The sequence below is a fragment of the Schistocerca serialis genome, chromosome 9 (genome assembly GCF_023864345.2).
Source record: "Schistocerca serialis cubense isolate TAMUIC-IGC-003099 chromosome 9, iqSchSeri2.2, whole genome shotgun sequence".
NCBI lineage: Eukaryota > Metazoa > Arthropoda > Insecta > Orthoptera > Acrididae > Schistocerca > Schistocerca serialis.
The window spans coordinates 384,114,374-384,128,811 of record NC_064646.1 but is presented as its reverse complement, the minus strand read 5'-3'; positions in this window follow the sequence as shown (position 1 = coordinate 384,128,811).

The following is a 14,438-nucleotide window of genomic DNA, read 5'->3' as shown; positions in this document are numbered from 1 at the left end:
GATCACGGGGTCCCAGGTTTGATTCTCGACCCATGGACTGGGTGTTTGTGTTGTCCTCATCATTTCACCATCTTTCTTCGTGACAGTGGCTAGATTGGACTGTGGAATAGTTGGGACTGTGTAAAAAATTGGACTGTGTAAAAATTGGGACTTGGTACGGGCACTGATGAGAGCGCATTTGATTGCCCCACAAAACGTACATCATCATCATACCGCACCATGAAGCCTAGGGTGGAAGCTACGTGTCATGGGCGAATGCACTCTGAAAGAGGCACCTTATGTATATGTCAATCACTCCCATACAGACAGTACGTGCTCTCATCACTGGAGACAAAAGAGCGCCATTCCAGTCAACTGTTTCATGACTCCAGAGTAGCAGTGCTTTGTGGTGTCGTGGTGTCAGTGGTAGCTTGACCAGAGGCACACGTCAGCTTACTCCTGCTGCAAGCAAACGATTCTCAATGCGCCCCGGTTTCGTCGCTGGATGACGTTCGTTTGGCCACCGATGCTCATACAATGCGTCGGTCTTGACTTGGAGACGTCCAGAATCCTGGTCTAAAGCTGTGGGAATATTCCACAGCCCGCTGTTGAAAGTAGTGACGTGCTACCAATGAACTGTACCCAACAGGTGCAGCAATCCACCGATACGTCCATCCAGCTCCTGCAGGTCCACAATGCGAACCTCAGTCTAACGACTCATGCTGTTTAGGAATACGTTTTCGTCAGCGGACATGTTTGTACCGTCTAATCAATGTTGTAAATACTGTTAACCTTTGAACTCAGGCAGTTATTGCCTGCAAAGTCAAAAGAGAAGAGGCACAGATTGGCCTCGTGAGCACCATCTAATCGCTGATAACGTTTTCAAATGAATCACGAACATTACAGTTCCACAGTACACGTATTATACCCTAGTGCAACTGAACACAGTCGTTGACGTTGCATTAGCCGCGAGGAGAGGTCGCGCGGTTTGAGGTGGCATGCATGTCACGGATTGCGCGGCCCCTCCCGCCGGAGGTTTCGAGTCCTCCCTCGAGCATAGGTGTGTGTGTTGTCCCTAGCATAAGTTAGTTTAACTAGTGCGTAAGTCTAGGGACAATGACCTCAGCAGTTGGTACCTTAGGAATTCATACACATTTGAAAATTTAGATGTTGGCGTTCCCGACAGTGTAGATTAAATTCTTCATTTCAATGACCATTTTTCATCATAAGTGTTTCGTTTCATTCATTTAAGTGGTATTTTTAGTCTTTTACGCCAGTATATGTGCAGTGCTGCAATTCGAAGGGAACCTGGACCAGAAACACCAGTGCCAAACGCAGGTATATCTGAGAGAAGTATACATGCAAACGATAATTCAGAATGTAAACAGATATAAGACAGACGAAAATGTAATAAGATTTGATCACACCTTAACATTCTGTGACACGAACTGTTTTTAGAATTAGATTAATTCAAGAAAATTCTGTTAGATTAATTCAAGAAAAAATTTCTATTTCTTAAAGGAATAAAAGAAAAAAACACGGCGCATAGCAAAACAAATACGCATTATTAGACATAGTTCCGAAGGCGAATTTGAAACACCTTAATAAACTGAGAACTAAATTTTCACACTGATCTTCGTTTATTGTGTCCTCCATTTGTAATACGACAGACGTTTAATTAGTGTTTCCATTATCGATACAGCATATCTAGTGTGATTTTTCCGTCCTGCTTTCAGTTAGGGTCACTTAGCTGAAAGTGAAGTGACATCAGTTTTGCGTTTGACCAAACATCACAGGAAAAATTACACTATGGGAGACCCAGCATGCGAACCAACCCGTAAATTTGGTAAGGGTGGTTTTAGATGCTAACGAAAGCTCCACTGTGAACGTGGCGGGGTTTATCTTGTTGAAAAATAAACTTATGTTCCGCACCATGAATTTTTAGCATTAGCCAATGTCACAACGTTTGTAAGTGAACGCGGTGGTAATGTGATATATTAACGAGAGGTGTTTCTCACTCAACACAATTTTCAGCATCTACGTAGCTATCTCCGTGCAGGCAGCATCTCACTTGGCAGAACCAGCGTCCAGGGAAAACTGTGTTCAGAAAAAAAAAGGAAATGAGCGTATGGCATTGTTGGTCGCGTGGGCACATCGGGGGACGTTCGGCCGCCAAGTGCAATTCTTATTGCAGTCGACGCCACATTGGGTGACTTGTTCGCCGGTGATGAGGATGAAATGATGGTGAGGAAAACACAGCACCCAGTCCACGAAGGAGAAAATCTGCAACCCGGCCGGGAATCCAACCCGGAGCCACTTGCACGGGAGGCAAGCACGGTACCACTCACCTAAGCAGGCGGACACTGTTTTCAGAATTTTGTTATTCGAGTTTTTCCAGGTCGAGCTCCGTACCACATCCGAATAACACACCTCTGTGGATGTGCAGTTTGGATGTTAAATTGGAACCTACTTAAGGAACCAGGAATAGATAGATACTTCCAACTACTTTCTATAAATGTGATAAACGCGGCCAGGAAGTTCCATGACTGAATATAATACCGGCCACGATGAGAAAAACATAGGTAATTTAGTTTAGGGAACCAAAGTGGCAGCAGAACTGTTTACGAGGACAACGGAATTTTACAACACTGGATTGCGCCAAATCTGTGACAGTCCGAAAGACTTACACCAGCAAATGCAAACGGATTGATAGAGTTACATGTACATCCACACCTGCATGATTACTCTGCAATTCATATTTAAGTGTTTGGCCCAGGGGTCATACAGCATCTATTTCTCGACCGTTCCGCTCTCGATTATCACGTAGCAAAAATGGGCACCTAAATCCTTCCTTGCGAGTTGGAACTTCTCTTATTCTTTTTTGGATGGTCATTTCTACCTACGTACGAGGGTATCAACAAAACGCTTTGGCACACGGAAGACAATCTGGGGACTGAAATTTTATGAAAAGATCTCGCTGCACTGAACAACGCTTTTGTTCTAAAGACTGCCACCCCAGCTCACGTATCATACCCGCGACTCTCTCTTCCATATTACGCAATAATGCAAAACGACATGTTCTTCTTTGAACTTTTTAGATGTCGTCAGTCCTATCTGATGAAGATCCCACACAGCGCTACAATACTCCAGAAGAAGAAAGACAAGTTCATTGCAGGCAATCTCTTTAGTACAGATGTCGCATTTTCTAAATGACCAACCAATAAAACGCTGTAAATTGGACTTTTGTGGTAAGCTCTTATGATACCCAACTGCTGAGGTCATCGGTCCCTAGGCTTACAAACTACCTAATCTAAATTAATCTAACTTACGCTAAGGACCACACACACACCCATGCCCGAGGGAGGACTCGAATCTCCGACGGCGAGAGCCGCGGGGACCGTGCCAAGGTGCCCTAGACCGCTCGACTACCCTGCGTTGCAATAAAACGCTGTCTTTGGTTCACTTCGTCCGCTACGTTTACTAAGTGACAATTCCAGATTAAGGTGTTCTAAATTGTAATCCTAGGTACTCAGTTGAATCAAAAATCCGTAAATTTGTATTATTTATCGTGTAATTGAAATTTAAATGAATTTTTTTTAGTTCTCGTTTGGAGGATCTCCTATTTTTTATTGCTTGGGTTCAATCACTATTTTTCGCACCCTGTAGATATCTTGTCTAAGTAATTTTGCAATTAGTTTTGATCTTCTCAGGACTTTGTGAGACGATAAATAACATCATCTAGAAACTAAGACAGTTGCTCAAATTGTCACCCAAACAGTTCATAGATACTAAGAACAACAGAGAGTCTATAACGCTTCCTTGGCAAACACTAGATAGTGGCAGAAGTGAAGCTGTGAGAACAAGGCGTGAGTCGTGCTTGGGTAGCTCAGATGGTGGAGCACTTGCCCGCGAAAGGCAAAGATCCCGAGTTCGAGTCTCGGCCTGGCACACAGTTTTACTCTGCTAGGAAGTTTCATTTCAGCACACACTCAGCTGCAGAGTGAAAAGTCTCATACTAGATACCACTTCTGTTCCCCTAGATGATTTCCCGTTAGTTACTCCGAACTGTGACCTTCCTGACAGAAATTCACGACTCCAGGCTCACAAGCGATACGACGCACCACAGAGACGTAATTTGTTTAGAAGCCGTTTGTGAGCAACGATGCGAAAGCTCTCTGGAAATCTGCCAGTGTTATGTCACTAGAGCCGTATTTTCTGAATCTGGGCTAATTATGTGTCAGTAGATAGCTTTCTACGAGGTAATTCATAATGTTGGAATACAGTGTTTGTTCAAAATTTATTGGCATGACCTTCGGTCCGTCTAAGGTCTTGCAATTAGAGCGTGAGAAACATACACCCCGTTTCAAAATCTTACTTAATATTTCACATACGGAAGGACCACGTGTGCCAACAAGACTAACTAACTGCAGCAGTAAACCTGATACGAAGGAATGATTTGTACAAAACGCAATGAGAAACGAGGTCTTTTATTTCCTACATTAAAAAAAATAAAGTAGGGTTCACGTCCCAAAAATAGTCGACAGGTACAGCGTGGCAGATAGAGAATGTATGCTGACATCACAGGAAAATGGAGAACTACAGGTTTCATTTGCCATGGATGAAGTGAAAATAACGGTGTTGTCAGCACCTTCACATAAAGTCCTGGTTGCGGACTGTTCATCAAATGAACTATGTAAAACATTCTGGCACATAATAGGACCTTCATTTACTTTCACGTTTAAACGTGGTTAAGTGACAATTACTCGCCGCCCTGGGACGATGAAATTTCACTGAACTATCAGCGTCTACTAACTAGATTTGCTGCATCTGCATACTAACTACCGCAGGGAATCGAACAAATAATATTCACCAAGCAAACCTTAAGAACGAGTGTTTCTAAGTGAACAAAGAAATTTTTGAGAAAATGAATGTGTACGTATATGAACTACGCTCGATACAATACTGCCAATAAAGTCAGGTAACTACTGGACAGTTTCATACCGACTTATAGACCACAATCCTGTTCCATCTCATCCATTCTTCTGCAAAACCCAACTCTCTTCTTGGTATGTTAAGCACAGACAACCTGAGAATCTGCTCCATATTATTATTATTTTTTTCTTTCTCAGACGTTATGTCTGGTTAAAAATGGAAAGTGACGCGGATCTTGATCAAGCGTGACTTCCTTTTAATTGTACGGTATATGTTATATTGCATTTAGGAACTTTCGGGTAATTGAACATGTATCAATAATTACGGATTTCTGTAGTTGTATATATAAGTTTGGATGTAGCTGTATTGCGTTGATGTACTGGTGGATATTGTGTGGTATGACTCCTGTAGGTGATAGTATAATTGGTATAATGTCAACTTTATCCTGATGCCACATGTCCTTGACTTCCTCAGCCAGTTGGATGAATTTTTCAATTTTTTCTCCTGTTTTCGTTTGTATATTTGTTGTATTGGGTATGGATATTTCAATTAGTTGTGCTAATTTCTTCTTTTTATTGGTGAGTATGATGTCAGGTTTGTTATGTGGTGTTGTTTTATCTGTTGTAATGGTTCTGTTTCAGTATAATTTGTATTCATCATTCTCCAGTACAGTTTGTGGTGCATACTTGTATGTGGGAACGTGTTGTTTTATAAGTTTATGTTGTAAGGCAAGCTGTTGATGCATTATTTTTGCTACATTGTCATGTCTTCTGGGGTATTTTGTATTTTCTAGTATTGTTCACCCGCTTGTGATGTGATCTACTGTTTCTATTTGTTGTTTGCGAAGTCTGCATTTATCTGTTGTGGTATTGGGATCTTTAATAATATGCTTGCTGTAATATCTGGTGTTTATTGTTTGATCCTGTATTTCAATCATGAATCCTTCCGTCTCACTGTATATATTGCCTTTTCTTAGCCATGTGTTGGATGCGTATTGATCGATGTGTGGCTGTGTTACATGATACGGGTGCTTGCCATGTAGTGTTTTCTTTTTCCAATTTACTTTCTTCGTATCTGTTGATGTTATGTGATCTAAAGGGTTGTAGAAGTGGTTATGAAATTGCAGTGGTGTAGACGATGTATTTATATGAGTGATTGCTTTGTGTAATTTGCTAGTTTCTGCTCGTTCTAGAAAAAATTTTCTTAAATTGTCTACCTGTCCATAATGTAGGTTTTTTATGTCGATAAATCCCCTTCCTCCTTCCTTTCTGCTTAATGTGAATCTTTCTGTTGCTGAATGTATGTGATGTATTCTATATTTGTGGCATTGTGATCGTGTAAGTGTATTGAGTGCTTCTAGGTCTGTGTTACTCCATTTCACTACTCCAAATGAGTAGGTCAATATTGGTATTGCGTAAGTATTTATAGCTTTTGTCTTGTTTCTTGCTGTCAATTCCGTTTTCAGTATTTTTGTTAGTCTTTGTCTCTATTTTTCTTTTAGTTCTTCTTTAATATTTGTATTATCTATTCCTATTTTTTGTCTGTATCCTAGAAATTTATAGGCATCTGTTTTTTCCATCGTTTCTATGCAGTCGCTGTGGTTATCCAATATGTAATCTTCCTGTTCAGTGTGTTTTCCCGTGACTATGCTATTTTTCTTACATTTGTCTGTTCCAAAAACCATATCTATATCATTGCTGAATACTTCTGTTATCTTTAGTAATTGGTTGAGTTGTTGATTTGTTGCTGCCAGTAGTTTTAGATCATCCATGTATAGCAAATGTGTGATTTTGTGTGGGTATGTTCCAGTAATATTGTATCCATAATTGGTATTATTTAGCATGTTGAATAGTGGGTTCAGAGCAAGGCAGAGCCAGAAAGGACTTAATGAGTCTCCTTGGTATATTCCACGCTTAATCTGTATTGGCTGTGATGTGATATTATTTGAATTTGTTTGGATATTAACTGTGGTTTTCCAATTTTTCATTACTATGTTTAGGAACTGTATCAATTTAGTATCTACTTTGTATATTTCCAATATTTGTAGTAACCATGAGCGGGGTACACTATCAAAAGCTTTTTGGTAATCATTGTATGTGTAGTGTAGCGACCTCTGTCTAGTTTTAGCTTGATATGTCACCTCTGCATCTATTATCAGTTGCTCTTTACATCCTCATGCTCCTTTGCAACAGCCTTTTAGTTCTTCATTTATAATTTTGTTCTGTGTTGTATGTGTCATTAATTTCTGTGTTATGACCGAAGTTAATATTTTGTATATTGTTGGTAGGCATGTTATGGAGCGATATTTAGCTGGGTTTGCTGTGTCTGCTTGATCTTTAGGTTTCAGATAAGTTATTCCATGTGTAAGTGTATCAGAGAATGTGCATGAGTCTGCAATGTAACTGTTAAATAATTTAGTTAGATGTGAATGTGTTGAGGTGAACTTCTTTAGCCAGAAATTTGCTATTTTATCTCTTCCAGGGGCTTTCCAATTCTGAGTAGAATTAATTGCTTGGGTGACTTCATGTTGCAAAATTATTACTTCAGGCATTTGTGGTATCATCTTGTATGTATCTGTTTCTGCTTGTATCCACCATGCATGCCTGTTATGTTGTACTGGGTTTGACCATATGTTGCTCCAGAAGTGTTCCATGTCTGTTATGTTTGGTGGATTGTCTATTTTAATGTGTGTGTTATCTATTGTCTGGTAAAATTTCTTTTGGTTTGTGTTGAATGTTTGGTCTTGTTTCCTTCTATTTTCACTTTTTTTGTATCTTCTAAGTCGTTTGGCCAATGCTTGCAATTTCTGCTTCTTTTCATCTAATTGCTCTATCGCTTCTTGTTGTGAGATTTTACCTAACCTTTTTCGTTTTTTTTCTGAAATTTCATTTCTTATAAATTGTGTTAGCTGTCCGATGTCTTTTCTCAGTTTTTCTATTCTGATCTGTAGCCTGTGTTGCCATGCTGGTTTTGTGGGTTTCTTCTGTGTGTTGGTTGGTTCTGATCTCTGCCTAGTGTGTATATTTAGTGTAGTGAGTGCTCCTATATAAACCAGTAGTTGTAACTCTTCCATAGTTGTGTTTTCATTTATTTTGTTGTGTATGATTGTGTTGATAGTTTTTACTGTTGTTTCGACTTGTGGGTTATTAGGCGGTCTATGCAAGAATGGTCTAATGTCTGTATTTGTGTCTGTGTATTCTATATGTGTCAGCTGAAATTTTTCTTCTGTATCTAACATGTGTGTTACTTCGGGTTCTATTTGTGCTTGTTCTGGTGGCTGTCTTTAGATTTCGTTTTCCTCTGATCGTTTAATTGATGCATGTTGTTCTTTGTTTGTTTGATCTGGTATGTTTGAGTCCATTACTGTATTTTCTTCTTCTTCTGATTGCACATTATTTTGTTCCAGTATTTGTTGTACTTGTTGTTTGATGTTTTCTAATTCTGACTGGGGTATCCTGTTATTTTTTATTATTACACGGATCTGATCAGCTAGTCGATGTTCTGTTAAAAATTTTAATTCTGGGTATCTGATAATAAATGTAGTGTATACTTGTGATCTGTATCCAGTTGTGTTTGTTCCTAGGTTTTTTGCTTGGTAATAACAGAACATAAGATGTCGATTAACTTCATCTGACCATCTCATCCTCCGTCTTTGTTTTCCTTCTAGGGTGGTTGCAGGAAGCATATCGTGCAAAACACCTCTATTCGGATTTAAATCATTTTCCAGTTGGCTAGCAGTGTCGTTACCATTGTGGGCGGGCATAGTGTTAAAGCGTCGTCCCCGACCATGACGGCGCTTGTCCGAGGCTTCTTTAGTTCTGAACCAACTAATCACACTAAAAGGGGGGTTAGCCCTATTAGTGGTTTGTTCTTTTCGTTGCCTTTTACGACTGGCAGAACATACCGGCGGCCTATTCTTTTCCTGGGCCTATATTATTATTATTATTATTATTATTATTATTACTATTATTGTTGTTTACACTTTGGCCTTACTGGACCATGAGCTGTACAAGGGGCATTTTCAGAGTTTAGCTTACCTTTTCTCTTCTTCTTCTTCATGTTCTTCCTCCTCTTCCTCGGTGTCTGTCCAGCAATGTAGCGGCGTCCACTGTTTTGGCCCACGTACTCATTTGAAGCAAACTTGTGGCTGGTCATTGCGGAGATCTGCTATCTACAGGTCTATCTATATAGGGAGTACTTTGCCTCGGACTCCCTACAGGTCGTTTACCATCAACTTTCAGCGAAAAACCTCTTTTCGCTGTTATCTCTTGGCCAACTGAAAGTACCACCGTAGAGGGTTTCTCCTTTTCTTCTCAGCGGTAGGTGACACTTCGTATCGCCAGTGTATTTCAAGTGTCAGAACAGATGCCCACCCAATAATTTTGGATTCCATTACAGAAAGGCGTTTCCTCTGTACCGCACCAATTTTATGCGCTCTTTGTTCGTCAGAAGTTGTTCCGGCCATCTTAGGTTTTCCTGCCAGGCTAACTGTCCAGTCATATGTTTCCTGGGTAAATATTTTCCTGTATGATGTAACACGGTGTATAATTCTTGGTTCCTTCAGGTCTTTTGCTGTGTCGATCCATTTTGTTGTCTCAATTTTTGCTTAACTGCGAGTTTCGTAGAATTTCACGACCCATCTAATTAGCCTGTTTGGTTTCACCCTTTTATTATGCCCATGGAATTTCAGCTTGCGTTTCTTCATATCCGTATAACAATTTGTGTACTTTCCATTTCTTTATTCGCTTTTTATCCGTGCGTTTCTTCTTCAGTGCATTTAAGATATAAACTTTTCTAATTGCTTTTCGTTCCGTCTCTCTCGTTTCTTCAATGCTCTCTTTTCGTCTAAGCTGAGCGTTAACACTCCGATTTGACGGCTGTGTTGTCTGTGTTGTAGTATCTCTGTCTCGTGTATTTTGAGATGGATTTTGTATAGATATCTTTCGCAAACCTGAAAGCTGTTTACATTTGTGGCCACGAATTTCGTAACGAATCTTCCCAAAACCAGTTTCCTGAAGGTTTTCACCAAAATACTTGGACCGGGAAATCTCAATTTATCCGTGTTTAGTACTCAGCAGCTTGGGTGCCAGATAATTGCTAGATATTTATTATGCTTTTTGAGATGTTATTTGGGTGACTTCTCTTCATGCTGTTTCAATCACCATTTCATCTGCAGACTCTAAGCAGTCTGTTATAATATTGGTTCTTTCTACTGTGATTGCTTCATAAATTTTAAGATCTACTTTACTTTCCGCCATTCTTGGATTACTTTTCCTAATACACAGCTGAAAACTAATGTATACAGTCCACCACTCTGTCTCACTCTCGTTTTAATTTCAAAATGTGTGGAAATGTCTTCCATGAATTTTACCTTAGAATTTGTACCATTTATTGTTTCGCTAATAACTGCAATGGTTTTGATGTCTGGACTCTGTTCCTTTGGAAATTGCAAGAGAGGCTTATGGCCCAGTGATTGATATAGTTTCTTAAAATCTTCTAAAGTACACCTATTTATCATTCAAGTTGTTCTTGTGATCAGCCTAGTAGTCACTGACAGTTCTGTGCAGTTTTCTTGGTTGTTAAGTGCCAACTGTCCCTTTTATTTCTCGAAGTAGAGTTTTTGAGGCTGGTGCCTTTTAGCTTTGTTTTAAAATATTCCATAAAAGACTAGGTGTTGTTTTTTGGGAGTCTTCCTCAATCTCATGGAGTTGGCTGTTCTCATATTGCTTCTTCGTTTCTTTAATTAGTACTAGAGCTTATTTCCTAGTTACCAGGAGCATATACTCTGTAATTTAAAATCTGTTATATTATTATCGGTCCATCCACAACCAAAGCTGAACCCGAAAATGCCATTCTTCATGGGGTCATATCTCTGGTTGTATTGATCACAAAGATAAGGGGTCAAGTGCTTTGGACAGCCCTTAGTCTACCGAAAATTTGCTTACTCATCTGAAGGACGGGCTTCTGTACCTATATGACAGTACAGGGTCATCATTTGAACATTACACACTTCCTCCAGCGAAAGCAAATTGAGTGAACTGATTTGTTCTTTTGCATTAAGTGTGGTCTAGCGTAGACTTCAGGTGCCATATAAAAGCATCATTTGTTGATAGGCGATTCCTGAGAAAAATTCGGAGAACCAATATTTTCGGGTGCCAAAAATACCAATTGTGGATATGGTCATTTCTAAAATTTTTATTCATGTCAGAGCTTCGAAATATTTACTATTCGTTCTTAAGACGATATTCTCGGGAAATATTGAAAATTTTTGTATATAGGCCCTAACTATCCGTTAACGACATCTAGAGAGTCCAATTTAGCGTATCTGTGCAGAAAACCACAGAAACCGCTTTTTAGCCGTTGTTCAGAAGCAAGTAGTCAGATCTTTGAAAGTAATTTTAAAACTTGAGATGTAACCAAGAGACAAAATTAACGTTGTTCGATACTACTAATCCGTACGCCAATGCACCGGTTGAAAGAGAAAAAGAGGAAGATAATTGAGGAACAAAAACGGGCCTTATATAGTTACTAAAAGTCGTAGTTAAATACAACATTTTGAATTTAATGGGAAACTGTTTAAGCAATGAGATGGGCCTACAACAGCATTTTTGTACAGGGTGACAATTATAACTGCATGGCTGGCCGCGGGGCATGATGGGAATTAGCACGCGCATGCATCGTTTGGTTTACCGACAACCTTCATATGGATGGGTTGGTCAATACACAAGATTCGCGCGTTTGGGGACTGAGAATCCGCGTTTTGCGATCGGGAAGTCTCTTCCATACTACATTTAGTTCTACAAAGTTTATATAAAGCATATATCCTCCCCCCCCCCTTTTGTTTGCTTGTTATAACGTCTTGATAAAAGAATCCTGCTCCAGTACCTTCCTTATTCTCAGCACGTATCTATAATCAATCATTTTACTCCTTTTGCTACTTTTTGCCGTAGTCATGTTTATGAAATATATTTTATTCCTTTTGTATTTTTTATGAATCCTGTTTTTATACGTCATACAATAATTTTGTTTATCACGGGTTTATCACTCTATGGGTGCCCAGTGTGTGGCGCGCTCTATACCGTATTTATCTGGTAATTTTACATCATGTGATTTACGTAAGTACCAGTTTTATTCCATATTTTCCTTTTCAGTGTGGTCAGTTATTATTTTAGACGTTTCTTTTGTAATTTGTTTGAATATTATAGGTGAATTCCTTTTCAAGAAGATATCCTTAGTGTATCGAAACCTGGTTAATGTTTTACATTACACTTATGCTCCCGGTTGGGTGCAAGCTTTATAAACTGAAAACTTTATTTGCAGTTGTCAGCCCGGTTTTAAATTGTGAGAATTCTTAAACATTTTTCCATATCATTATCCGTTCCTGAGATCCATAGGTTCAAAATTACTATACTTACGCTTGTAAAACATGCATACAGCGTACGGTCTGAGTGTAGTATTAACTGACCTAGTGAACACGTGGCAAGCATTATAGGATTCTGAGGTCGGCAAACTCTTGTTAGTCAGCAATATTTCTCCAGTAAAAGTTTATAATGAGCTGTCTCTGTGTAATGTGCGCTTCACGCCTGTACAGATATAACCAAATTGGTACGGTAGTGACAAGAATTGGGTTAGTAACGTTCTTAGCAAGTGTGAAAAGAACGTAAAATTTCTACCAAAAACTATGTAACATTGGAAAGACTGCAATTTCAGTAAAATATAGCTAACAACATGTTTACTGTTTTAAGATACAGATCATAAGCCAGGCGTTATCGATTAATGGTGATTGATGTGCAAAGTATAAAAAAAGTAAAACAAACTATTTTGTTGTAACCCTGTATTGTGCGTAGTTTATTGTTGTTTATATGTGACAAAGTGAATAAATGTGTCAAAGAATAAAAATAGACTGTGAAAAATTTACTGGCCTATATAATTCGTTTTATATAGGCAGCACACACTGCTCTAGCAGAGAAAAGAAGAGAGTCAGCAGAAAAATGTTGCTGTCGGAGCACAAGAAAGTGGAATGTGTTCGTCTTTAAGGGACTGACAAAGAAGTGCAGAATCAGCTGCTCAGTCTTGATTCTACCTTCCTCACCAAAAATTTTTGCATGCGAAAACGTTGGAGCTTTTCGTGCTGACAGGGAGCAGCAGAGACGTAGTGACGGTGGAAGGGATAGGAGAAAATTTCAGTGGGAGAGAAAGAGAGAGGAAATAGTGATGGTTGCAGGGAGAAAGTGGTTGTGAAAGAGAGGGACAGATGGATCAAGACGATAGCAGTGGGAGCCAAAGAGAGTGTGGATTGCGATTGCCAATGAGGCAGAGGCAGTAAACGAGAGAGGAACGTAGATGGAGATATGAGCAATAGGAGAAAAAGAGGAAAGAGACACTGGAAACGAAAAATACACATGAGTGGACACCCTACATAGTCTTGTGGGCTCAGTACCCTCACAGACCGGCGATCGTTAACATACGGGTATAGAGGAGGGAGTATATTGAGTCGAAATTTTAAACGCGTGGGTGTAGGGAAAACAATTAGTTGGACCCTCTAGTACTTCTGAGTTGCGGACGTATGGTGGAGACTGTAGCAGTGATAAGGAAAGACAAAAGAAGACAGTGTAAGTTACAGAGGAGGCAGTGGCAGTGGGGTCTGCTGTAAATCAGCGGGAGGAGAAGGAGACGGTGGAAGATATATTTACTGGAACGCCAAAGAAACTGGTATAGGCATGCGTATTCAAATACAGAAACACGTAAACAGGAAGAATATGGCGCTGCGGTCGGCAACACCTATATACGAGGGATATTCGGAAAGTGAGGAACGATCGGTCGCGAAAGTTAGTTAGTTTTCTCTTTTTTTTAGTTGGTTGCGTGTTCCATTGATCAGTCGCATGGTACGGTAGCCGTTATGATGTGGAACGTGTCAAGTGCGCAAGAAATGCACATATGAAACAAAATTTTTAATATATATATTACAATACAGAGTTAAAGATTAATATTTCTATTATTTACCTCATTCTCTTAAATGGCGCAAATGCATATACTATATTTATAGATTTATTTATTGCTATTCTAGAATTCATCTATGGTATAGAAGGAGTTGTCAAGGAAACATGATTTCAATTTATTTTTGGAACTATTACTGCTGTCTGTCAGACACCTTATTTTATCTGATAATTTGTCGAAAATTTTTATAGCATCATATTTTACCCCTTTCTGGGCCAAAGATAGGTTGAGCAAAGGATAGTGTAAGTCTTTGTTTTTTTTCTGGTATTATAATCATGAATATCACATGTTTTTAAACTGGTCCTTGTTGAGAACAAATTTCATTAGTTGGTTAGATGTATCGTGAGGCTCTTGTAAGAATTCCCAATCTTTGAAGAAGATGCCTACAAGATATGCGACTGTGAACCCCACACATTATTCTAACCAGTTTCTTTTGAATAGTGAATACCTTTAGTCTAAATGTTGAGTTACCTCAAAATATTATTCCTTATGACACCAGAGAGCGAAAGTACAAAAAGTATGTTAGCTTA